The 24019-nt window shown below is 40.6% G+C and overlaps 1 long non-coding RNA gene across 1 annotated transcript in view; it reads left to right on the top strand.

Annotated features, from left to right (window-relative positions):
• Positions 1–2199: 2199 nt before the first annotated feature.
• Positions 2200–24019, top strand: part of LOC135579449 (uncharacterized) — a 109410-nt gene continuing 87590 nt past the window's right edge. Inside the window, exon 1 of the long non-coding RNA XR_010472557.1 lies at positions 2200–2409. This is a non-coding gene — a long non-coding RNA (uncharacterized LOC135579449). The remainder of the gene's footprint in view (positions 2410–24019) is intronic.

Genomic DNA, 24019 nt, shown 5'->3' with positions numbered 1-24019 from the left:
CAATTATTGCACATTTCACAGCAGGACAGGGGCAAGGTAAAGAACAGATGTAAATGGAAAGGCCAGCTATAGATTTTAGATCCAAATGATTTAGTTGCAGCTGGGTTTGAAACTTTGCATGATTTTCCTTCTGAAATGGGACAGCCTCTGTGTTCCTAAGTGCTTAAGACTCATGTTTTGTGAGTGTTCTTTACTGAGACCTTCAGGATGCAATTGTGTTTCACACCAGACTCATCTAACCTTCAGCAAATGAAGCTGACAGAACTCATCTTGTACATATAGGCAGGGTTTAGCTTATTGATACATTTAGCTGTGGCCTCTGCTGTTAATAATGTATTTAAACTAAATGGCTACTTCAAGCTTAAAACTCTTCCTATGGCTGTATCTCCTGGTGGTGCTGTGTGGGTGGTTTGAGCTCTTGGAAGAAGTTTAGCTTTTCTTTCCAGGAGGCAGAGGATTTGACCACCTCAGCTTTGCAGCCCTGACATCTTCACTGTGGTTTTTGGAGGGGGCAGCACTCCTGAGCTGAAATCAAATTTTGCTCTGCTTGCCTCCCCCCACCCCCTTTATTTTTTTTAATGTGCTGGGGTTCCTATTTCTGGAATTCAGAAACCAGAAAAAGTACAAGAAAAACTGCAAGTAGATATGGCTTGGGGAGGCTTTCAGCCCAGTTTTATGGAATTGAGAGACTGAGGTTTTCCCTGTGTAATGAGTCCTTTGCTTAAATATCAAAAAAGGAAGTCAAACCCCCATGCTCCACAACCTGTGGAAGATCATCAAACTTGCATAACTTAAAATGACCAGGTCTGAAGACCTTAAACACCTGTACACTATATAGTTATTACATATATAGTCTAATATATTCAAATAGTTATACAATGTAAATCTATCCATACACATATACATAGGCACTTAGTAAAATAATGCACTTTTTTCTCATAAAAAGCAAGGTCTTGGGCTTGACTGGTCTGAGAAGATATAATATGTGATTTCCACAATCTGACTTGCTTCATTCCAAAAATAAGCACGATTTAACTTAGTGTGTCATTAACAACAGTTTGCCTTATCCACATAAAGTGGTGTAAAAGGCAGACACTTTCACTGAGACTAGATAAACATGCCAGGAGTATGTTAGCTTGAATTTTAGCTTAGATGACTCTAAAGGCACAGTTCACATAAATATTTGTATTAATGTACTGATATGAACTTGAGCCACCTTAACTTTTTCCATAGGTAATCTTATAGCCACAAAATACAGGCTGTAGGTGCTTACTCTGTGCCTTTCACTGACAGCAGTTCTCCTGTGTAATATAATAGGCCTGATTACCACCAGCACTGAAGCAAATGGTTCAGCCTCTTTGAGTCTCTCTTTGACTCTCCAAGATGTTTCTGAGTAAACTGTTAGTTTCTTCTCTATTGTGTTTTCCACACATTTAGCAGCTGCGGCTGTTACATGTTCATGATCAAGACTTGCCAGAGATCAGCTTTCATGTATGTGATTGTGACTTGTGCTCTTCAAAATGATAATGAAACTTCATCAGAGCAGTCGGGCTGTTAAAATAAAGGCATGTTGAATATGACCATAATTGATAGATTTTTTTTTTTTACCAGTCCCTTTCAATGCCCTTCCAGTGCATGTGACCTATTCTTCTAAGTCACTTCGTGAATTTAGTTGAGCTCGCTTTTATCAAACTGTTGTTAAGCTCTTTTTTTCTATCAGTTATGTTTTTGACAGTCTCTGTAGAAGTGACTACAGTGTTCTTGTCTATTAAAATATTTTCTGTTGAAGTACTTATTACACCTTCTATATCTGTGTGGTTGAAGGCTAATGGTTATAGCAGTGACAAAAGGTTCTCAATAAAGCTGAAAATGTGTCTGCTTATCCACTGGAGCCAGAAGGGTCCAAGCTCCCAAAAGACTCTGTTTCAAGGAGTCCTCTGTTTTCAGTTTAGGTCTCAGAATAAGTATTTAAGAACAGCCCTGTAATCCAATTGTGGATGGAAAACATAGCAGAAGGCTTACCTGCAGCCCATGTATTTTTTGCTGCTGAAGATGCATAAACAGTAGATTCTCAGCTGCTATACAAATGTTCCAATAAAAACACAGTAGCTCTCTACTGCTGCCTGTGAAGGACACTCAAGGTGGGGGTAAGCTATTGCTGGAGTGTTAACTGGAAGGGGTTGAGCAGAGATAAGATAAAAATTTGCTTAGTAGGAAAGTACTGTGTTGGTGTTAAGTGATTAGTGGACAGTTCTGCTTTATGGAAAATGAGTCCCTCAGTGTGTACTTGCTCAGCTTACATGTAAAACTATGTATTTTCTAGCTGCTGGCCTCCAAATCAGATGAGATGTCAAATGAGGTTCATCCTGTCACTTCCAAGAAGTCTGACTCAAAGGAGAGATGTACCAGGTAAGCACACTGAACAAGGGTAAGCGACTTTCCTCTCCCAATGAGCTGCATGCCAGACTTTTCCAGTGGCTGAGACACATCAGACTTGTATCCTGGGGAGCTGAGGAAGGGGAAGCAGTGGGTGAGTTCACCAGCAGGAGATGATTGTGACCTCTCACTGCAAAAGCAGAATGGAGGGCATAGAACCATATGCTGGAGAAACTTAGCAATACTGACCTCTCTGTTCTGCCCGCTAGCTCACTTCTAGAGCTGCAGTTTTGGACTGACCCAGGAGTTACATGATTGCTGAGCTTTGCTTTTGGCTCTGAAATTCATCCTCAGCCTGAGAGTGCTGTTAAGTTGCTTGCAAACTGCACCTACTCAAAAAGCAGACCTAGACAACCCTTGTACTAACTGATGCCTATGCTTATGAGACTCACAACAGAGGAGTCACATCAATAACCAGTGTGCTTGAAAATCCTCCTTAGTTCCTGGTGTATTCACTTTTCACAGCTCAAAAATGTAGCTGACACAGAGATGCTTCTATGTTTCCCTCCTTTTTTTCATTCTTTTTATTATTCTTCTCTCTTTCTGAATTTCTATCTTTATGTTGATTGATCATCAACGATATACAGTTTTTGGCATAAGCTTGATGAGTGGGGTCTTGAGGATTTGGTTTGTTTACTGAATATCCATAACCCAAATGTTTTTGGGAAAAATGTACTGATAAAATAGACACAACAAGTGTTAGAGCTGATGGGTTGCTGTTATTTCAATGCACTGCTATTACGGATCATAGTGGTAAAATAATAAATTTCCCTGATGAATTCTTGCAGATGTAGTTGGGTTGCTGGAAATGTTATGAATTAAATACCCAACTCTTGGTCAAATTGAAACTGAAAAAACAAAAAGTTGATTGGTTTTGCTTTATTTGTTTGCAAAGTTTGAGGCAGCTTACTTACCAAAGTGCCCATGTTTTCTAAAGGAATAATTGAAGTGGGCGATGTGCCTTTCATAAGTGTCTCCAGAGGATTTACTTCAATCACAAATCAAACGTAACTAAAAGTAAGAAATGCTGCGTGCCCATAAGATCCAACCACAATGGAGTTAACAATGAATTGATTTTATGCTAAACTGTGTTACATCCCAAACCAGCAGCAGTATTCAAAACCACTTCTACAATGGGAAACATTAATGCAGTTGCCTGAAGAGAATTTTTCCCCTCTCCATGGTTGGAGTATAGTATATATTTCAAAAGACAGGGACTCTGCTTTTGCCAAATAAATGGTCATTTTGTTTGCAAGTTTGAAGGCCAGAAAAATAAATTAAGAAAGGCAGGCAAGCAGGTCATGCAGTAGCAGCAGAATGGCTGTCTGTACGTGCTGGAAGGTGCTTGGCACAAGTCGTGTAGCAGCAGAAATGCCCCAATGGCAGCTTTTCTGGTAGCCCTGGTCCACTGCTTCCTGGTCGGTGGAGTAGTGTGCTGTGAAATTATAGACTTCTCCATCCAGAATGCTAAAATCCAAAGACCACTGCCTGTTTGACAGGTGTGCTGCTTTTAATCTTATAGATTTTAAAGATAAGAATGGGAAAGCAGAGGATAATTGGTCAATTTGTAGCCAGGAGGTGGTGCTTGTTTGAGATACATGCAGATTATACTTTTCTCTACCGGTGCAAAAATCCCAACAAATGATCTGAAAGAACAGCCGGCACTGGGGCGAGGATGTGTGTGTGCATGCGTGGTGTGCCTAGTAGGGTTTTCTACCCCCTCTTGCAAAGCACAGGCCTTAATGAGTTCCAGGGGGACAGTGGCTTGTCAATCACAATATACTTTTCAAGTAATAGTCATCTCTGCCCCATCACAGAACCACAAGGCATGAAATAATTAGAAAGCCCAGAGTAACTGCTCTGTTTTACAGGAGCAAAATCCTTGTGTGGATCATTTACATAAACTTGTCACTTCCCATTACGGTTCTAATGCAAGCTGGGTAATAATCATGGGACCGGGAGAGGGGAGGTCAAGGTATGATGCTCCTCCATGTTTGAAGCACAAGGTACGCATGTGCCCAGCTTTCCATCCCCCACTGAATTAATGTAAAGTATCTTTTATTTTCCATTAAATAAGAACTATTCATGCTGCTATGGCAGCAGACCATGTGCAGCCTCCTCTTCTTAGGAGAGAAAAAAGGCTTTTGCATCAAGCCATTGTTAGGGGAGAATTCACTTTGAGGAGCATTTCAAAGCTGATCCGATTGGGGAAGGAATAATGTTAAATATTTGGTATGAAATATTTATAAGATGCACACACTAACATCTGACAAAGCAGCCTGGAAAATATGTGTTTTCGTCTTTGACAATTTTAGCTCTTTTTCTCCGAACAAGAGGGTGGAGAGAAGGTGTGTGCATTGTGAGAATCGCGTATGTGTATAAATGCATCTAAACACACGCACACATGCACACAGAGGCAGACACACTTGCGTACAAACGCCTGGATGGGTTGATGGGATTTAAGGCAATCTGCATCTGAATGCTGCTCTCCAAAGACGGTAGCAATAAGGGCTTGCTGAAGTTTGTTTTAATCACTGTGAAGGAGAAAGCTCCGCACCAATGTCTATCGTGAGGGCCATCTGTAGAGCGACGGAGGTGATGCTGCTGCTGTTGCTGCTGCCGTTTTCCAGCAACCATTTTGTTGGTGTTCTTCACCACTGTCGTAGGGCACCATCTGCGTTTCTGCCACAAGAAAACAAGGCTGTGCTTTATGCATGGTTTGGCTTTCCATATATGCATCCCTGCATGGCTGTTTCATTTTACTTTCAATTTAAAAAATAATTACAAGTAAAGGCAAGCAAAGAGCACACTTGTTTATAGGCAACCAGATTGTGTTTTATTTTAACCTTTTCATCTTCTTTAGGTAAAAAAACAAGGCAATAGTATTTTTCCAAGGGTCTGAGAGAGGTTTCAGAGAAAAAGGGTTATCACCTCATTCTCAGTCCTTATGACAAGAGATAAAGAGAGAACGTAATGGCTCACTCCTTATGGCAGTCACAGTGAAATGCGCAGGGATGGCATATATTAACTAACCAGGATAAAGGAAACCATGTGATCTGTTTTCCTTGTGAGGGGATCTAATAGCCCTCTCTTAGAAACCTTATTTTTTCCCCTCCCATGCATCTTATTGACTGCCCCACTTGTACCCAGCTGTAGGCTGTTATTCCCTGGTGTAAAAGCCTGTCTGGTTTAGTCTGTAAACAGGTATGAGCAAGACCTTTCTGTTCGTATTAAAAGATCCTTTTTACACATACAGTGCTGCATACATATTAATTAGTAGTAATGGTCTTGATGAACTTTTCTCTTGCGATGGGCTGAGGATTCACTCTCTGCTTAAAAATTGCTGGATCAAATTCCCCCGGCAGGCTATGTGCATCGTACAATGTGTTTTCGTGTGAGCGGGCGGCTCAATAGCACGGCAGCATCGTTTGCCCTCATCTGCCAGCTTTTGTCTTTGAGTGGAAGTGTGGGGCCTGGTGAGAGGTAGGATATGAACTGTGTCCAGACTCTGTTCCTTATCTCTGAGATCACCAAGAGGGAGAGCATTGTTGATGGATTTAAATCAGCTTTTTCCCCCCTTGTGCACAACAAAAGTCTAAATCCCTTTTCAGGCCAGATTGCTCCATTTCGCTGCATGGGCTAGGCAGATTGGAAACATGTTTGTCACTCAGCTTTTCTCCCAACCTAATCAGTAGACACTGGGGTGGTGGGATTTTGGTGCTCAGTGTATCACCCTTTAATCTATGGAGTCGGCCTTTAAAAGCTGCTGATGCTGTTGCTGTTATGTGTGAGCTGCTGCTGTCTTTCATTTCTGAAGACAGATATAAAAATAATGTTAACCATGAGCGTAAGCAGAGGGTTTAGCAGGGATTTGAATCTAAAATGTGATACTTAACACAGGCCAACTTGATTTGGTCCAGCAGAGCTGAACCCCTTATTCTGTTATAATAAAGTGTGTTGTATATGGAGAAGATTGCAGTGGGATTTACTGCCTCTGTGTTTTAGTTCTGCTGCTGAATGGATCTAAATGGTGAATAACCATAGGCCACAGGGAGCTGTGGTTGGGAAAAAGTGGCTTGGCAGACCTGTCTGCAGGTTTCAAAGCCTTCCCTGGTAACCCCACAAGCTCACCAGTGCCTTTGCATTTGCTGTGGTCCATAGCATGCAGACCTCATCTATGCCTGATACAGCAGTCCCAAAGGGACAAATCGTTACAGCAAGCAAAGTGTAAAGAAGGGGGTTAGCTCTCATGAGTTTGCAGAGGTCAGCAGGATGCTAAGAGGGAGAGTCATGCAATAGATGTGGTGAAAAACGCTAAAAGCTTTAAAAGAATGTGGGCTTTTCATGGCAGAGGCTGCAGCTCTGTTTACGCACAAACAAGTCTGTATCTGCATGCACACAGGTGTACACACGTGTACTGGTTGTGCTCAGCACAGCCTGTACTAGATATTGACTGATAATTCCTTCCAGAAAAAATGTATTCCATTGACTAGATGTGCAGTAACATTTCTAATTTTTTTTTCTGCTACCAAAATATACTGTGGATAAAGTATGTCGCATCCTCTTGGACTACATCTGTACTGTTCTGTGGTATTAAAAGGTACTGGCAACATGCAGAATTGCATCTACCAGCACCATACAATGTCCTGCACTGCCCATGAGAAGCTGGGCTATGGAAGGAATGTGGAACTGGATACTTGGGAGGCAAGGGTGGTTCAAAAATTCAGTCCAAATGTTCAAGCTTAACAATTTGCTGTGAGAAGGGGCTGGGTGAAATCAAACAGTGTTTCAGGAACCCATTGAGCTCATTGACAGATGGGGAGGAAGGCTTGCTGGTGCTTCTGCCAGTCTGGCATCCCAGATTCCCACCAGCCTGCCTCTGGGGGCGTTGGGTCCCTGCCTGGAGCTCTGATTTTCCTGAAAGAGCAGGAAATTTTATATTCTTTTCTCCGCTTTTCATCATTTAACATACAAAAGTTTTGAATTAAAGTTCCGTTTTCAGCAACCTTGAGCTTTTTCTTTTTAGTGGTTGTAAGCTATGGCCAATTGTTTTGTTCAAGTGCTGAGTAACTCCTTTTAGCTTTGGATATCCAAGGACAGCAAGAAAAATACCAGCCTTTCAGAAAGCCTCCTTTGTTTTTGGGAAAGGACACAGATTTTTCAAGACTCTCCAGATTCTCTCTAATCCTGGAAGAGCTGGAGGACTATAAAACAGGCCATAAAAAGACAGATTTTCCAGTGTATTTGTGGTGGTACTGATTGTTCCAGCCCCTGCTCCTACCAGGATTAATGACTGGGAACACTTTCAGCAACTTTCAGTATCCAAGTCCAGAACTTCTGAAATGGATATTGTCAATATCTATGGCAAGAGTTTTTGGCCCAGTTAAGTATAAGTAATGATTTTTTTTGTTTTTTAAGATGCTGTTTAAGTGGGTGAATCGAGAAGTCAGGGCTGAGGATTTTGGTGTCTTGCTGGGTTTGTCAGTAGCAGAGGATAATTGGGATGGATCCTCGGTAGCGTCTCTGAACAGCAGGAGCAGATAAGAGGCAGTGATGAAGATCTTAAAAATAAGAGACAAAATATGAAAGAGTAACCTATATATCTTGAAAAAAAAAAAGCTTTAATTTTTCCCATGTGACAGTTGAAATCCTGAACAGAGTATACTTAATGGTACAAGTTCAGCTGGCTGGTGGGACAGGTGTTTAACCCAGTTTCCTGGTGAACCATGTGCTGGCAATCCATGGGAGGACTGCATGACAGAGAGAACCTGGTTCTGGCTGTGGGAAGCAGGTGATGTTCCAGCTGATCTCTCTCTTCTAAAGTAAATTGCATACATGCACATGTATATACATATATATATTTATAGGCAATTTAATTAAAGAAAATTCCTTACAAGCTGAGACTGCACAAGACAAGATTCAATAAGAACTGGGTTTGTTTTTTTTTGATTCCCATGTTACAACAGAAATCCCCAAGAAAGGAAGGCTGGATATTCCAATACAGAAAAATGTTGGCTTTTCAAACAGGTTGTTTACAGAAGGTTTTGGTTAAATCATCTTATTGATTAACAAAGACTTGAGCTATGCCTCTGTGAATCACTGATACTACAGGTTGGGTTGGCAACTAAATGGGAAAAACTAATGAAGAAGTTCAGATCAGTTTAATTGAATTTTTTAACAAAAGGTTAACTTCAGCTAAGTAAAATTTCTTTTCCACTACAATGTGAATAGATTTTTATCATTCAGGACAAAATAGTGTCAAATGTAACTTTTTTTAATGGTAGTTTTAAGGAGAGGAAATTAAAAAGTTGATGAAAGGGATTGCATCTAAGAACTCAGTGATTAGGGCACTTACTCTGTATGTGGGAGGCCAGGATTACATTTTTTCCTCACCTTGAGGACATTTGAATCAATATCACTCGGATATTAGGGCTTTATTTAGATGGAGGAGAGAGGAGTTCTTAACTCCTCTTGTTCTACTTTTATTGGGAAAATACTTGAAATATTTGGATGCCATGGAGAGAATAATTTTGTGGCTTACTGCACTCACCTAGGAGAATGAGATCTGTGCTCCAGGCTGTGTTACACTGACTACTTAATTTAAGAGTGGCAATGCCTCCTGGAGCAGGGGCTGTGAGCCTTTTCTGCTTCCCCCATGGCTCGCCTGACTGTTTAGTGATGAAGTTATTTTGCACACTGAGCCCTAATGAATGATTTATTCTATGTAAAGTAGAACAGATCGAGTGGGAGAGACCAAGACAGCCTGACCCCAGACTGATAGCCTGGCAGGTTAATACCTGGCAGACACTGGCTCATGTGTTGTCCAGGTGAAGGCAGAGGGGGGACCCAGCTCTGGCACAGCCTCACTTAGTACCTGGGTGACAGCTCTCCAGATATGCTGGAAGACTTATAAATCTAAATCTAGTAATAACTTGCTTTTCTCTTTTTTTTTCCTCCCTTTCCTCAGACAGAACTGAAAACATTGGCCCAATGTTAAAAATAGCTGCAGGAAGATAAGAAACCACCCTTTTGCCTGGTTCTTTTCTTGACGAACTCATCACAGTTACGAGTTGAAAAAGATAACTGATGCTTACCTTGATTAATCAGTTGTAGGCTTGAGAAAGGAAAACTGAACTTTAATAACACCTTGTCAGATCAGACAATAAACTAAAAAACATTAAGACTACAAAATGAATACAGAAGACAAAAGATAAATAAGCTTTCCCGTTACAGGAGCATTTTTTTTGCTTTATTTTGTTTGTTTCTGAGGCTGAATCCTGGGCCAGAGCTATAAGAGCCAGTACAAGTAGCATGACATTAGCAATGGGAACATTTTTAATCACAAAAATATCTTAAAAATAGATCAATAGATTGGGATAGTTTCCTTACATCTGGACATTGAAAGGAAGGATGGCCAAAACACCTGCATTGTAGTAAGGGCAATCCTGTGTAGTCAAAAGGATTACCTAGATGACAAGGACTTTCTCACGACTTTAAACTGTGTTTTATTCTTTTTCTTGCCTTTTTACTCTCCTTGAATGAAAAACACTGAGAGTCAGATGAATTTTGTCACTTTTTTCCTGCTTTTGCACTATAAGACTTTCTTCTGCTCTCACATTAATGTTTACCCTGCTTGCTTCTCAAAGCAAAGGTTCCTTACAGAGTCACTGCCATGAAAAGATTCCCTTGCTGAGAACGATGCCAAAATAAACTGCTTGAGGTCCAACCTCCCAAGACTCTCAGGAATCCCAGGAGAGACTGATGAGTTAAATCTGGCACCTATTCTGTCTTTTAAATATATTATTTTTCCCCTCTGGGTCATGGATATTTAGACAGATGTGCTTAGAGATTTGCAAAAATTAAGGGAATGACAAGGGTAGCTCACTTTGTGTTAAGTGACCACAAAAGTCATTGACACAGCAAGTGAGCAATAGATCAGGGCTCAGCTGTTCTGGGAGGTTTTTATTCCTTCTGTTAGTAACACACACTGTTCAGCAAAATTGTTAAGACCCTTATGGTCTGAATTCTTGTCAGTGTCGTTCCCTTATAACAATACTTTGTACCTTTATATTGTCTGAGATGCTGAAGAATTTGCTCAGGCCTTGTGAGAGACTGAACTGAGCACCTGATACCAGTGAAAATCCCACTCAATGGCTACAGCTTCACCTCTGTGCTTCTGCTGGAAGCAAATCTCTTTTCATGAGTGGAGGTTTGACTCTCACTGCTGTGGCTGCCAGAGAAGAAAAGCCTTTTAATTGAAGTTTTACACCTGAATGACTGTTGTCCCTGCAGGAAAGAAAAGCAAAACAAAACCCCAAAACCTCATGGGACCAACAAATAACTAATGAGTCTGTCTACTGAGGAGCAGCAAGAAAAGCATGTCACCTAGTCTTGTTTGGTTTGGCAGAGCCGGGGTGCTCGTAAGAGACGAAGCTGCTAGGACTTGCCTCCCCTGCTCCTGGAGCCGAAAGCGCCTTCCATCGCCAAGCGACAAAACACAAACCTCCTAACGAGCAGCTGAGGGCAGGGCGAGGATTCCAGATAGAGACAAATCTGTGTCCCTCAGGAGATCTGGAGCACACCAATCAGTGTAAGAAGTATTTTGCTGCTAATTAAGTCTTGATCCTTTGGCTTCAGTTAAAACAGTTTGAGAGTATATCAAGTTTGAGAGCAGGTGCTGACTAGCTTGAAAGCACTGGTCCATCAAATCAGGTGAGGGGTTTATATACAGAAACTCCCGCAAAAGTGTGACTCTAACTTGCGAAGTGATAGATATACCCAGGCCCTTTCAAGTATAATGCGTTATTGACAGAGTTATAATGCTTCTGACTTACTTTTATTCCCCCAAACTCTTGCAAAATTCCCCTCAGCTCTGAAAGAGCCTCCTCTGTCTCGTGTTCTGTCGTTTCCATTTGTGTGTATGGAATGAATGCCAGAGGAGGCACAGCCAGGTGCAGCTTGGAAATCCCAGGAGTAGTTGCTTCTGCTCTTCCTGCCTTGGTTTGGAATCCAAATGGGAAAATCTGATTTTTACAGGAGGTGCCACCTCTGTTCCATTGTCTTCAAAACTTTTGAAAGTTAGGATCAGAAGAATGTTTGGTGCACAGTACATCTTCTCCCCAGATGTCAGAGTGGTCACATTTTATTAGTATTTAGAGGAGTGGTCACATTTTATTAGTAGCTCTTAGGTTTTCTTGACTGACCAGAATGAAGAAAGGCCCAGGAAATGTGCAAGTGAAAAACAGTTAACTGCATATGCAGTGCAGAACTGGAAGAGGTCATTAAAAATTTGGGTTATGTTTTTCTATATCTGAAAAAAATTTCTTACTGATCTGTGCTACAGAAAACAGAGCAGGTTAGAATAAATAAAAAGCTATACTATGCCTCCCTACTGATATGGCTGCCTGAGGATAAAATGCAGAATAGTACATACTTACAGCAGCTTGCAGTATGACCAGCTCCAATTGCTCCCAGTCATAAGTTGCCTTAAAAAATCATGGTTGATATACATATTTTTTTTCTCATAGTTTGCTCTCTGAAATTTGTCTTCAAAAAGAAAAAAATATTTTTCTTGTCATCATACTACATTCATTTGGTCATTCTGTACCTACCTCATCAGTTTAATGAAAGGGATATTTAAGAGACAGAAAAACATTTGTAAGTATAGCCATCATGCTTGTATTATTCCTCATTATGCTGTCAAGTATTCTGGAACTGAGTAAACACTCAAATTGTTGGTGTCCCTTCAGATTCCTTTATAATGAGAAATAGAACCTGCTGTTGTACTGGTAATTAATACTAGTAGATGGATTTTATTCATCATAGGAAGGTTTTAGGTAAGATCTTCACTCAAGTGCTGTGACGGTGGTTTTATCTGTTTGCTTTCAGCCTTGTGGTATTTAGCATACAGATGATAGTTGGAAATTTATTTGCTGTGGAAAGGAAAAAGAAGCAGTGATGTTTTCTTCCTTGATATGTCTTGTTATGAGAAATCTTTGTATGGCTTTGTGTCTCTCCTATTGTTGTGTAGTGCCCTTCTGTGGCTCTAGCTATATGGTGCTTTCAACACTTGGAGGGTTTTCACACTACAGGCTCCGGAACAGTTAACATGAGGCCATTGGGCCAGCTGCTGTCTAAATTAATCGCATTGTATGCATGTACTTGGAAGAAGAATCTCACCCTGCAAAAGATAAACAAATTTAGTCCAATGTGCCTTGTACTGTGCAGCAGATCAGTATTCTTTAAGCTCCACTAGTAATGTGTCATTCACCAAAATCACTTATGTTGATTTTGGAACGAGGACTTTTGGTGCCTGTGCTTGCAATCATAGTTCTTTACTACCTGAATAAAGGAGGTCTTCCTAATTGGACAGAAATAGTGAGAAGATTTTTTTTTCTACTAACAGATCTGCTATGAACTGTCCATTAATGAGTTATGACAGCTACACCTGCTGAAAAGTATTTTACAGAGTTTAAACATGAGTTGCACAGTGTGTTGCACGGACAAGAAGTGGTTGAAGTGTAGTGTGACAGAAAATACAATAATGGGGTGCCTGTCCAGAGCATCCCTATTTATATCACAGAAAAATGTGGTATCAGTGTAGATCCGTTGTTATCTAGTATTTCTGATACGAAACAGTGTGGTTTCCTGAAGTAATTTGGCCTAAATAGTCTGCAATGTGAAGGACCTGTGGAAGATTCCCCAGAACCCCTTTCATCTGGACCACAATACTATAGGCCCAATGTGGTTGAGTGAATTAGCCTGTTGTTTTCAGCGGGGGGTGGGGGGGGGAAGGAAGTGGGCTATTAAATCATGTAGAACATTCAACAACACTGGGCCATCAGTTCTGGTGGTTATACCTTTCATTTGCTCTTAATTTGAAGCACTGGATGATTGCTAATGTTGTGAGCCCAGAAACAGAAGTTGGGATGGAAATAAGAACATAGGACTGTGGTCCTCCGGTTAAAATGCATTTATGATATCAGTTTTCCATCATTCTGTAGTTTCTTTGTGCTCCAGCAGTAAGGAGGAAGGCTGCTTAGCATTTGTCTCCATGGATTTTGGGGTGAAAGAACTTGAGCAGGAGGCAATGGTTGAGGAATGTGTGCCTTCTAACCCAGCTCCTTTGAGGTAGGGCCCAACCTGATAGACTATCTGTACCTGCAAAGCACTATTGCCTCCTTTCCTACAACCCTTCTTGCCAGGTAAAGCTAACACGAGATCTCACAGAGCAAGAGAGTCTTGGTGCCAACTTGTAGAAACATAAGATGTATGTGAATTAGGAGATTTAGATCTCATATGCAACAACTGAAATGTGGAAAGTGATCTGGTAAGCCCTATGAAAGCATTTTCTGAGCATGGTCAGCCAGTCCAACACGCTCTTTCAGCACTGCCACCATATAACTGACAATCTCGCTTGAATTAACCAAATTGTTTTCTGCTCTAGATTCTTCTGCATGAATCTGAAAATAAATTATGCATCCAAATTGGTGTTGGAGGCCAATGTGTTTGTCAGCCAATACTGCCTGAGGATTTTGACACTGATCAGGATGTGGACAATTTCCTGCAAAGGTGGAAGAATTTCAAGCTACTCTTCAAGTACCAAGAAATGATATTTAAAGTATGGTTGTTCTTACTCCACCACAGTTTTAAAACATTGTTTGAAACTGGTGTGCTGGAGAAAGCAAGCTAAAATCAGCTCAATTCTTATCTTTATTGCAGTCCTTTCCTTGAAAGAGGAGGAAAATAAATCCAAAACATGTTGATGTACTGCTATCAGTTTTTGGAGGAGCTGAACAAGCCCGATAGAAATGTTAAGGCAGTCAGCATTCTCCTCACCTCTGTCTTCCAGCTCCTCTCTGGGGTGGATATACAGCACCTTCAAGATATGGCAAATGTCCAGTTGCTTGTGAGGCCATGTCCCCACGTTTGAGCTTGGAGCTACCAGCTGGCAGCAGCCTGTGCTGTCCGGGTGGTTACAACCAGCAGCTTTGAAGTTCTGCCTCTCCTGTCGCCCGCCGCTTGTGATACATGAGTCGGTGTCCTGCAGCTGTCACCATTTAAGTCAGGAGGCATTTGAAGTGATGCTGGCCACCCCGGGGAAAGGGGCAAGAGTTGAACAAAGCATTCGTCTTCAGTTAAACCATGGGGATGCCAGTGCGGAGCCTGATTCTCTGCCATTTTCTCCTCTAAAATGTATAATAGTCTGAGCTTTTTAATAGGAAAGAATGGAGGTAGCTGCTGAGATGTGCTAGTTAGTACAGGTTTGAACCAAAGGGGAAAGCCAGTAATGGTGTCAACTTGTTTCTAAATGGACCAAGCTGATTTTTGGGTAGTGATTTCAGTAAGCTCCAGCTCCCCTTCAGACCACCGTGTTCAGTTTGAAACTTTGCTGCTGATTATGAGAATGAGAATACCCAGGCAGCTAAATGAGCAGAAGGGTTTTAAAATTCCTGGTGAACCAAATTCAGCTCCAGTGTCAGTGCAATTCCTACTTAAAGCTAGTTCTGAAACTGCTGATGAAGTTGGGTTAAGTGGCCCAGAACTTCACCTTGCATTGTACTATCTGGGTTGTCTTCACCAGAAAAGACTGCACTGTGGAATGAATAAGCAAGAGAAAATATGGCCCACCTGGCTGCTACACCTATTTAGTCCTGGGCTGAATTTGCTTAAATGTCTCTCTTTTGTCTTTCTTGCATATTGGGTGCACCTGTCTGTTTTGAGCCACAACAAAAGCAGTAACAACAGACTTTGACACCTGTGTTTCCTCCAGCTGTGAGTTGCATCTTTTTTTCTGCAAACCACTTTATCCGCTTCAGAATGCGGGGCCAGTTCTCAGAGTCACAAATGCTGCTCTGCAACAAATGGTCTCTTCCTTTGCTTTATCTGTACAAGTGTGTGCTTATTGGTCTTGACTGTTTCTATGAACTTTACATGCTGCAGGGTATGCTCCTGAATTATGGAATAAGTTTGATACAAATTGCGTAACAAAACAATTTACAGCACAGGCTCACATGTTTAAATGCATGGTTATGTTCTTAAAGATCTGACTTTTCCTCCCTTACCAGCTGTCCTCCCTTAGTGACTAGTGATGATAACAGCCCTGCTGAGAAAGCAAATGGCAGAAAGCAAATTGCTGCTTTAAAAATAAAAGGTGGGAGGAAGGGGAGTGAAGAAGGAAAAAAAAAAGGAAAAGAGGATCAGAAAAAGTTATGCTAAAATGCAAACTGCTGTTAAGCCTGAGTAACTAGACTGGCAATCTTTGATAAGGCTGGAATCATTGGCACTGAAATGAGTGGAAAATGTTGTTGTCGTTCACAGCAGTAGAGCGGAGAAGGAATTTATGGTATGAAAGTTGTCTGTCTTCTAGTGCATCTGTATACACCATGTGCTGGGCCACTTGGCAGGCCAGGAGGTTATGTAAAAAAAAAATCTTGGGAAGTCTGTTATCTTTGTTTAATATATCAGAAGTGCTATTCTTCCATAACCAAAGCAGCGGCTCTGTATTAGATTTTTTAATACAGAGTAGGCAGTATACCCAGGAGACACAAACTGTGCTGCTCCCTTTTCACAAACTTTCAAAAGGACACTTAGGATAGAATCAAAATAATGTGGTGGGAAGCAGGGTAAGAGTAACTTCTGATCCACACCTTACTTAAGTCATTTATGTTTACGAGAAAAGTAGACAAATCAAATAACATCATGTGGACATTACATGCTGTATCATAGCATGAAAAAATAGTCCAGGTAGAAGAAAAGCAAATGCAGTGCTCCAGAGGTTGCAGCCAAGAAGACGTGGGATGTAGCTGAAATCTCTTGGACAGCTTTGAAAATCTTACTCTTGGTTTCCAACACTGAATCAAATTAATGTCAGCCTGATCCACCTGCTTCCCCTCAGCGGGTCTAAGTGAGGGATTCTGGCTGGGTAGACACCTATCCCAGCTTACATGACTAGTTAATTTTATATGGTAAATTAGTTGTCACTTTTTTTTCATTTAAGTCAGCTAGAAAGATCAAATAGGCTTGTTCACTTCCTCTTTGCTTGTAGTTTTTCAGTCTTGTTCAAGTCTTAGGCATGCTACATTTTTCTTTTTATTTAAACTATATTTTTGAGACTATTACTTAAACTGTATGTAATCCTGCAAACTTCTTTTGTGGTGTTTGTAGCCTACCAGACTTCCCTACTTTTTCACAATCATTTGGGGTGTTTACCTTACATTGGTATCTTCAAATGTGAGAAAGGCTTCATTCTTTTGGTTAGGCTTTTTCATTTGGGAGATAACTGATCCATAGTACACCATTTTATAGCCCCAAACCCCAACTTAGAAATATGAACAGATAGCAGGTGATAAAACTTGGAGAACTGCTACCTCATTGTTTTGGGAACTACTAGGTAGCTTGTGACTCATTTAAGCCAGTCCTTGAAAGTCTTTGTTTTAGCATGTCAGAAAGGGTGATCTTATTTCAGATAACTTCTCAGTCTATCCTCAACCATTCTATTCTGTACTTTGACCAAAAAGAAGCTCAATTTTTGCAAGCATAGTTAGCTTACCATGGCACAGTTGTGCATAGATAATAAAAAAACTCATTCCTGACCTGGCTGCATCTTCTAGTCCTTTTGTATTACTTTGCTATATAAAGTGCAGAACACATACCAGGCTCAAAAATGTATTTGTAAAGGCCTTGCGGTCTTTAACTGACTACTTATTATGTGATTTGTCCCACAACAATAAGAATTAATTAATAAAAATATATCAGGATAAAGTTTTTTGCTCAGCAGGTGCATTGGGTAAGGTTGTACTTTTTTTGAAATAAAAATAGCTCATGTATTTTGATAAACATGGTAAAATCTTTATTATCCCATTATACCCAGTCTCAGAGAGCCTACACAATTTCATGTACTCTGATAGTGTTGCATATACTTTAAAAGCCATGCAGAAGCATCTTGCTTCCTCTTAATTATCTCACAGTCTGAAAAATGCTACTGCCTTCACATAGAATCACTTGTAACATGATCAGGAAAACATTTACAGTTTGGGTTTTTTTTTTTTTAACCAATTTAATTAAAATGTTGTTTGTTTTTCCATAGACCTCTGCATCTGGACAATAAAAATTCAGACAAAAAGTCTTGCTGCTTTATAGGTGGTGAAAGCAATTTTTACAGAAATATGAGATTTCAACTCATTTTAACTTTATAGGAGTTTTCTATAAGACAGAATTTATTTAAAATACGTTACCAAAAAAGGGGATTTTCTGCTTGAACTGTTTTCTGTCAGAGTCAGTTCAGATAGACTGGGCAATGAAACCATCTATTGTGAATTGCCATTTTGCATGTGTTTCTCTGTGACTTCTCAGCTGGTCTGGCCCATCTCTAATGGGTGGTGGCATTGGGAGCTGTGCACTTGCCTCTGGGTCTGTCATGAGGCTTGGCTGGAGCTGGACCTTCTGAGAATTGGCACAGCACACTTTCACACGCTGCAAAAATGATTTCTTGTGCTAATCCCTCATGGCATTTACATATTACACAAGACCCTCTTTATAGAAGAAAAAAACCAACCTTTTCCCATGACCATAATTAATGTACTGTAAATCTGAGCTGTTGTATCTGTGAGCCATATCTTGGGATACTTTGTCCTTCAGAAAAAGACTTGATACACCAATATGCTCTGTATCAGAGAGGAAAGCTCTGATGTGGTTAAAACATTGGTTCTAGGCTTGAGAGATCCAAGTTCAAATTTGTGCTCATCTACTGACTGCTGTGTGACTAGTGATTTGGGGCCCACACAAACACGAACCCAAAATAGGTCCTCTTGCAATAGGCACCAAATTGAAGAATTTAAGAACACTTACCCCAGCTTGGTGTAAGGGTTCATTAAGCCCCCTGTCCTGGTGGTTATATGCAGATGTGTAGGGAAGACTAAAAATAAGGAAAGAAATATACTTCCTCCAAGTACCCTCCCAATTAATCATTTCATAAACCAGATGTGTGTGATGTGTTGTGTTTTTTCTCTATTTAATAACCCTAAACATACACCTCTTCAAGGTCCTTGTACAGGTTCCCTCTAAGCCCATGCAAACATTTTCCATCCACAATACCCTTTTACAGGGAGTTCTGCAGCAAACAGGACTTCTATTTTTCTTGAGCTGTGTGCTTGCAAGTTCCATTTGATGCCCTTTAGCTGGAAGAAACAGCAAACAGTCAATTTTTATCTCCCTCTTCCAAGACACTCTTTAACTTGCTGACCTCTGTCATGTGTCACCTGTCCAGGTTGTGTCTCTCCCATGCTGACACGTCTCAGCCTCTTCAGCTGTCCCTTCAGCTGCATACAGTGGTGTCTCTAATGCTTTTTCACTAGTGGGGGTCTTGACAGAAGATTTCGCAGCCAACTCGTGTCATTGTGTGTGCATGCACAGATATATATGTTTATATATCAAATATAATTTGTATGTATTTTATATATAAAATAGAATGAAGGTTTAAGAAAGATGTACTGTACAAAACAAGAATAGAAACAGATACATATTCTGAAGCTAATATTAACAAGGGGAGACTATTCAATTTTTATTCATTGGAAAAGAGGAAAAAAAGTAACCTTTACCTTGTAGCTTTGTCCTGTGAGCCCTCCTTTTTATCTGAATGGCTACATGCCCATTTCTGTGGAAGCTGGAGCTCCAGGAAAATGTCCACTGAGGGCAACTGCACAACCAAACAAATGCCCAAGAGCTCTGTAAATGCATCTATTGAACTTATCTTTCAACAAAGATGGTCTACTTCTTTCAGTCTTGTTGAGGAAAAGGCAGGCTGAACCTCACTGCTGCACAATAACTTCTCACCACTTGCCTCACAAGTGAAATCACAGGTCAGGTGGGGTGTTAGGACCTTATAGTTTTCTCTTGTGTGCTCAACCTGAGTGCATCATGTCCATCTCTGTGACTTTGGGGATAGCTGGGGAAATGCCCAATGAAGGCTTCTGTGCAGGACACAGTAAACTAGTGATGCTGGGCTTGGTGGTAGTACCTGCGTGTTTGTGCTCTGTGCCAAAGGCAAACACAATTCAGAAAGAGTTTACAGAGGTTATGAAGATCTATCTGATTTCTTTCCCACTGTCCCTGACATAAAAACCATGCTGGACTTGTCTTTGTTATCCTTGTCTGAGCATTTGAACCTGTTGTTTTTGCAGTGAGGGGTTAGCACTGCACAGGGCACATCAAGCATGAGCAAACCATGCATTTATAGATGGTATACATGGTGTCATAATGGTGCTCTGTGCTAGGAACTGGGACACTTCCTAATGTTCAAATTGTTTGTGGTTTTGTTCTTTTGTTTTGTTTGTTTTGACTGTTCTCGAGTGCTGAACTGATGTTTAGGGAAGTAGGCAGTCCAGTGTTTGCAACCCAAGCAGAGAAAAAGCTTGACCCAGTGTGGACAACAGGACAGAGCATAACCCATTGCAACCTAATGGAGCAAATGAATGCCTATTCTTTAATAACTAAATTACCTTTTAACAGATATTGTTGCTTAGATCTCTATTGAATTAATGTACTTTCTTAAAAGTATTTTCATAGGTGGGTATGACTAGGATGGGGAAATGGAGCTCAACTGCTCATTTCAGGACTGGGAGACAGTGGGAAACAGAGGTTTTTGAGTAGGGTCTGGCTTCTCCTGCTTTCCACATGTACTTACACAGCAGTCTCTGCATTGCTTGGCTCTGAAGCTTTTTTTTTTCCCTGAGATTGCCTTTTGCATCAGTTTCATTTATTTACTGACAATACTCGAGGTTCTCCTCTGCCAAAACAGGGTGGAAATAATCAGCGAAGAGCTGCTGTGGTCTTTCACTGCACCTGTTCCAAGCATTCTTTTATTTATTTTTATTTTTTAAAAAAATTTTAATTCTCAGAACCAAATTACCAATATCTTAGTCATTGATTCAGGAGTGCAGCCATGCTGAAGTTCTGTCCCCTTTTTAACCTCTGCACAGACAGACTGGATAACAGCATGTATTTCCTCCACAAGACGATAAATATGTAAGTTACAAGGTGCTTAAATATTTTGGTAATGGGACACCAGAGAAGCATAAAAGATAGTGTGATGACTTTCTTGCTTTTTTCTTAAGCTCTCATTTTTTATCTTTGCACCAAGATTACTGTGATTGTAGGCTGCCTAAACCTGATGTGGTGATCAATGGAAATGAGGCCCTGTCAGACTAGACGAGTGCTTCTCATGTACTTTGGTGACAAGTTTCTGAGCATAGCTCAAACCAGCTTTGCTGTCCACCAAAGAACTGGCTTTGCTGACATATAGATGAGGAACACTCATACATTCTGCTCTCATGGCTCTGGTGGACAGGCAATTAATCTCCGGTGGAGGAACACCAATAACTAAAGAAGGTCTAATGAAGGATGTAGGCATTTGTCCACATCCCTGGTCGCTGGTAAAATGCTTATGGTTCATCTATGCAGAAACACTCAGAGCGGCAGTGGAAGTAACGCAGGCTTTCACAGCAACGTTCCTGTGCTCTCTGCCAGTGGCAATCCTCCTCTTAGGAGCCTTGAGCAGAAAAGCATCGAGATGATGAGATGCTGACTTTGATCTATCTGAGCTGTTTCTGATCAAACACAATCTTAAGCCCACAGCCAGGAGTCTTTCAAAAAAGCAGAGATCTCTCTGAGAAGATCCTCTGTACTAAAGTAGAGATCTGTCTTTTAGGAGAAAAAGATATTCTGGCAACACTGAATGGGAGTTTTAACCCCCTCCTGAAATCTTATCCTTGGAGTAGGAATGGTTTCAGCTAAGGAACACATCCTTTCACAATGCTCAACTGGAACTGTGTTAAGTACATGCCTATTTGTTTTTTATCTCCTTCTGCTTCAGTTTAACAATAACTCAGCATATGACTCCTTTAGTTGGCAGACTGCTAACAAGAAGTCTGCCATTTATTTTGCTGACATATCTCTTGCTTTTTACTCCTCCAGACTGTGTACTATATTTAATTAAATTTTGAAACTTCAGTATGAAGTTTAGGAAAAAATAAAGATAATGTTCATGGGGAGAAGGAATTCTTTTAAAGTCAGCTTCATTAACTATCAGGCTATTAGATTGAGGGTCACTTTGCCCAGACTGAAATAACTGGATCTCTCTAATTGCATTTTTTTGAATTATTTCTTTATTTCAAACATGTTATGCTTGTTAGTGATTTAATGCAACTGGAAGCACAAATTAATTATACCTGGCAGCTAATTGTAGGAAAGTTATGGTGATCAATGTTTATGCTTTTTTTTTTTTTTAATGTCTACTTTTAGTTTATGTACTTGGATCAGTTCCCTCCCAATCATGAATAAATATTTGCTGCTTATGTTCCCATGCAAATTGGATTAATTTTAGCATATTATTGGAAGAAGTACATCACTGCATACCTTCAGTATTAAGCTAGCCGAACAAGAAAAGGTTGGTTGGTTATTTTCCATGGTTAAGTATAAATGGTTAAGAATAAATGAGATAGACAGAAAATTTAACACAAGATTGCTTATCCCAGATGGTTTGGGGGCATCGAGTGGTAGCCTTTTCACAGTACTAAGTCCTAATGGTGCTCTCTGAATTGTACCTTCTTCTGGGGATGGCTTAGCTTTCCCTGGTGCTCCTAAAAATATTGGCAGGTCATCCCTTACTGGAAACTGCACAGCTGAGAAATCCACATCTCTGCGTTTGTCAGCTGAACTGAATTGTGGAATTTTTTCTTAATATCCAATCTAAACCTCCCCTGGTGCAACTTGAGGCCGTTTCTTCTTGTCCCGTCACTTGCTACGTGGGAGAAGAGCCCAACCCCTCCATGCTCCAACCTCCTTTCAGGCAGTAGCAGACAGCGATCAGGTCTCCCTGTTATCCAGGCTGAACAGCCCCAGCTCCCTCAGCCGCTCCTCATCACACTTGTGCTCCAGCCCCTCACCAGCTCTGTTGTAAAGCTCAGCTGTGAAGCAGTTGCTGTAACATAACTTCCAGCCTTCTCAAGCCCTCAAAGAGCAAATCTGACATCTCTCTGTGAGCATGTGTGCAGGTATATAATCCATACCAGTGCAGCTTCTCCAGCATGTCCAGAGTCAATGTGCTCTCCAGGAGACTTGAGTGCCTCCTGTGATGTCTGTGCCTCTGAACTCCTGGGGTGCACCAGAGGCTTGTGTGATATGGAGTCAATTTTTGCATGGTTGGTGGCCATTTGTCTGACATTTCCAGATGTTCCAGCTGCTAATTGTCTGGCAATCTTGTGGAATATTGCCCAAAGCAGTTGAGCTGGCAGGCTTGAAATGTCTTTTATGCATCTAATTGATGTAGTGTGCATGTAAAATGTCTTCCTGTGAAAAGAGGACCAAGAAAGAGAAGTATGAGTTATTAAAAAGACAAATAAATTAGAACTTTACTTCTTTGTGCATCTTGCAGGCGTTCTTTTTCACATTTCCTATATCAGTGCTATTATTCTACCAACATGTAATAATAAATATTCAGCAAGTGTGCATACTTGTATTTACATGATGTGTTCTGTGACAATTTTTTTTTGTTTACATTTCGAATTCAGCTCTTGCCTCGACACCATACAATTCCTTGTACTTTTGGGGACATTTAAACTTTGTCTTGTGAAGCCTTGTGCCCATTTATTCATATCATGTTGAACACACCAAGAATATCTATGACACCCAAACACCAGAGATGAATCTATGGACTTTTTTCCAAGGCTGCTTTTCCTAGGAGAATTTTCTAGATCAGATGCGGAGTGTATGACATTATATTTATGTGCTGTTTACAAAGGCTGATTTGAAGTTGTCCCTCTATACTTTTTCATAATTATCTGCCCGACAAAGTTCTGCAACTTTGCATTGTGAGGCCTATGGTAACTGGAATAGTTACTCTGTTTGTTTCCTTTCTGCTCTATGTAGTTAGGATATTTAGCGATGGCTTGAAGTGCAGGAGATCCTCACTGATTACCTTTGCAGGTGACACAGGACTGGAAGAACAAAGGTTTATGAATAGGCCAGTGATATAGACCTTTCTGCATGAATTGATTAGGTAAGGATAATTTAATTATTTGAATGTTTATATAATCAGGATAGGATGGAACAGGAGAGGACAAATGTAAAGGCTATGATAGCAGAATGGGAGACTGTGCCTAAGAAGCAGTGAGTGCAGAATGTGGTGGAAATTTTCTAGGTAGACAGCAGAAAACAGATTCCCAGTGTAACACCATCCATTTGACTTAATGACATCCTTTTAGATGTTAACCATCGCTTGAGATATACGCAAGAAAACTTATAGTACAAACAGAGAATGTCATAGCAAATATAACTGGGAATTCTCTGTGACATGGGCTGAGTGTTCCATTCTGCCACCAGCAATTCAAAGAAACTGATGCTGACATGGAGACGACTCAGGGAAGAGATGTGATTGCACAAGCACAAGTCCTGCAGGGTGTGTAGGAAATCTGAAACTCACTCTCTAGTTTACCTAAAGGAAAATAATACCAATTCTTTTGGTCAGAGTCTGGCAGGACCTAACGTTGTACAGAGATTGGAGGTAGACTCCTTTGGTAAAGGATCT

The sequence above is a fragment of the Columba livia genome, chromosome 4, assembly GCF_036013475.1.
Source record: "Columba livia isolate bColLiv1 breed racing homer chromosome 4, bColLiv1.pat.W.v2, whole genome shotgun sequence".
In the NCBI taxonomy this organism is placed as follows: Eukaryota; Metazoa; Chordata; class Aves; order Columbiformes; family Columbidae; genus Columba; species Columba livia.
Note: the sequence above shows the minus strand (reverse complement) of the source record. Positions and strands in the feature narration are given on the sequence as shown.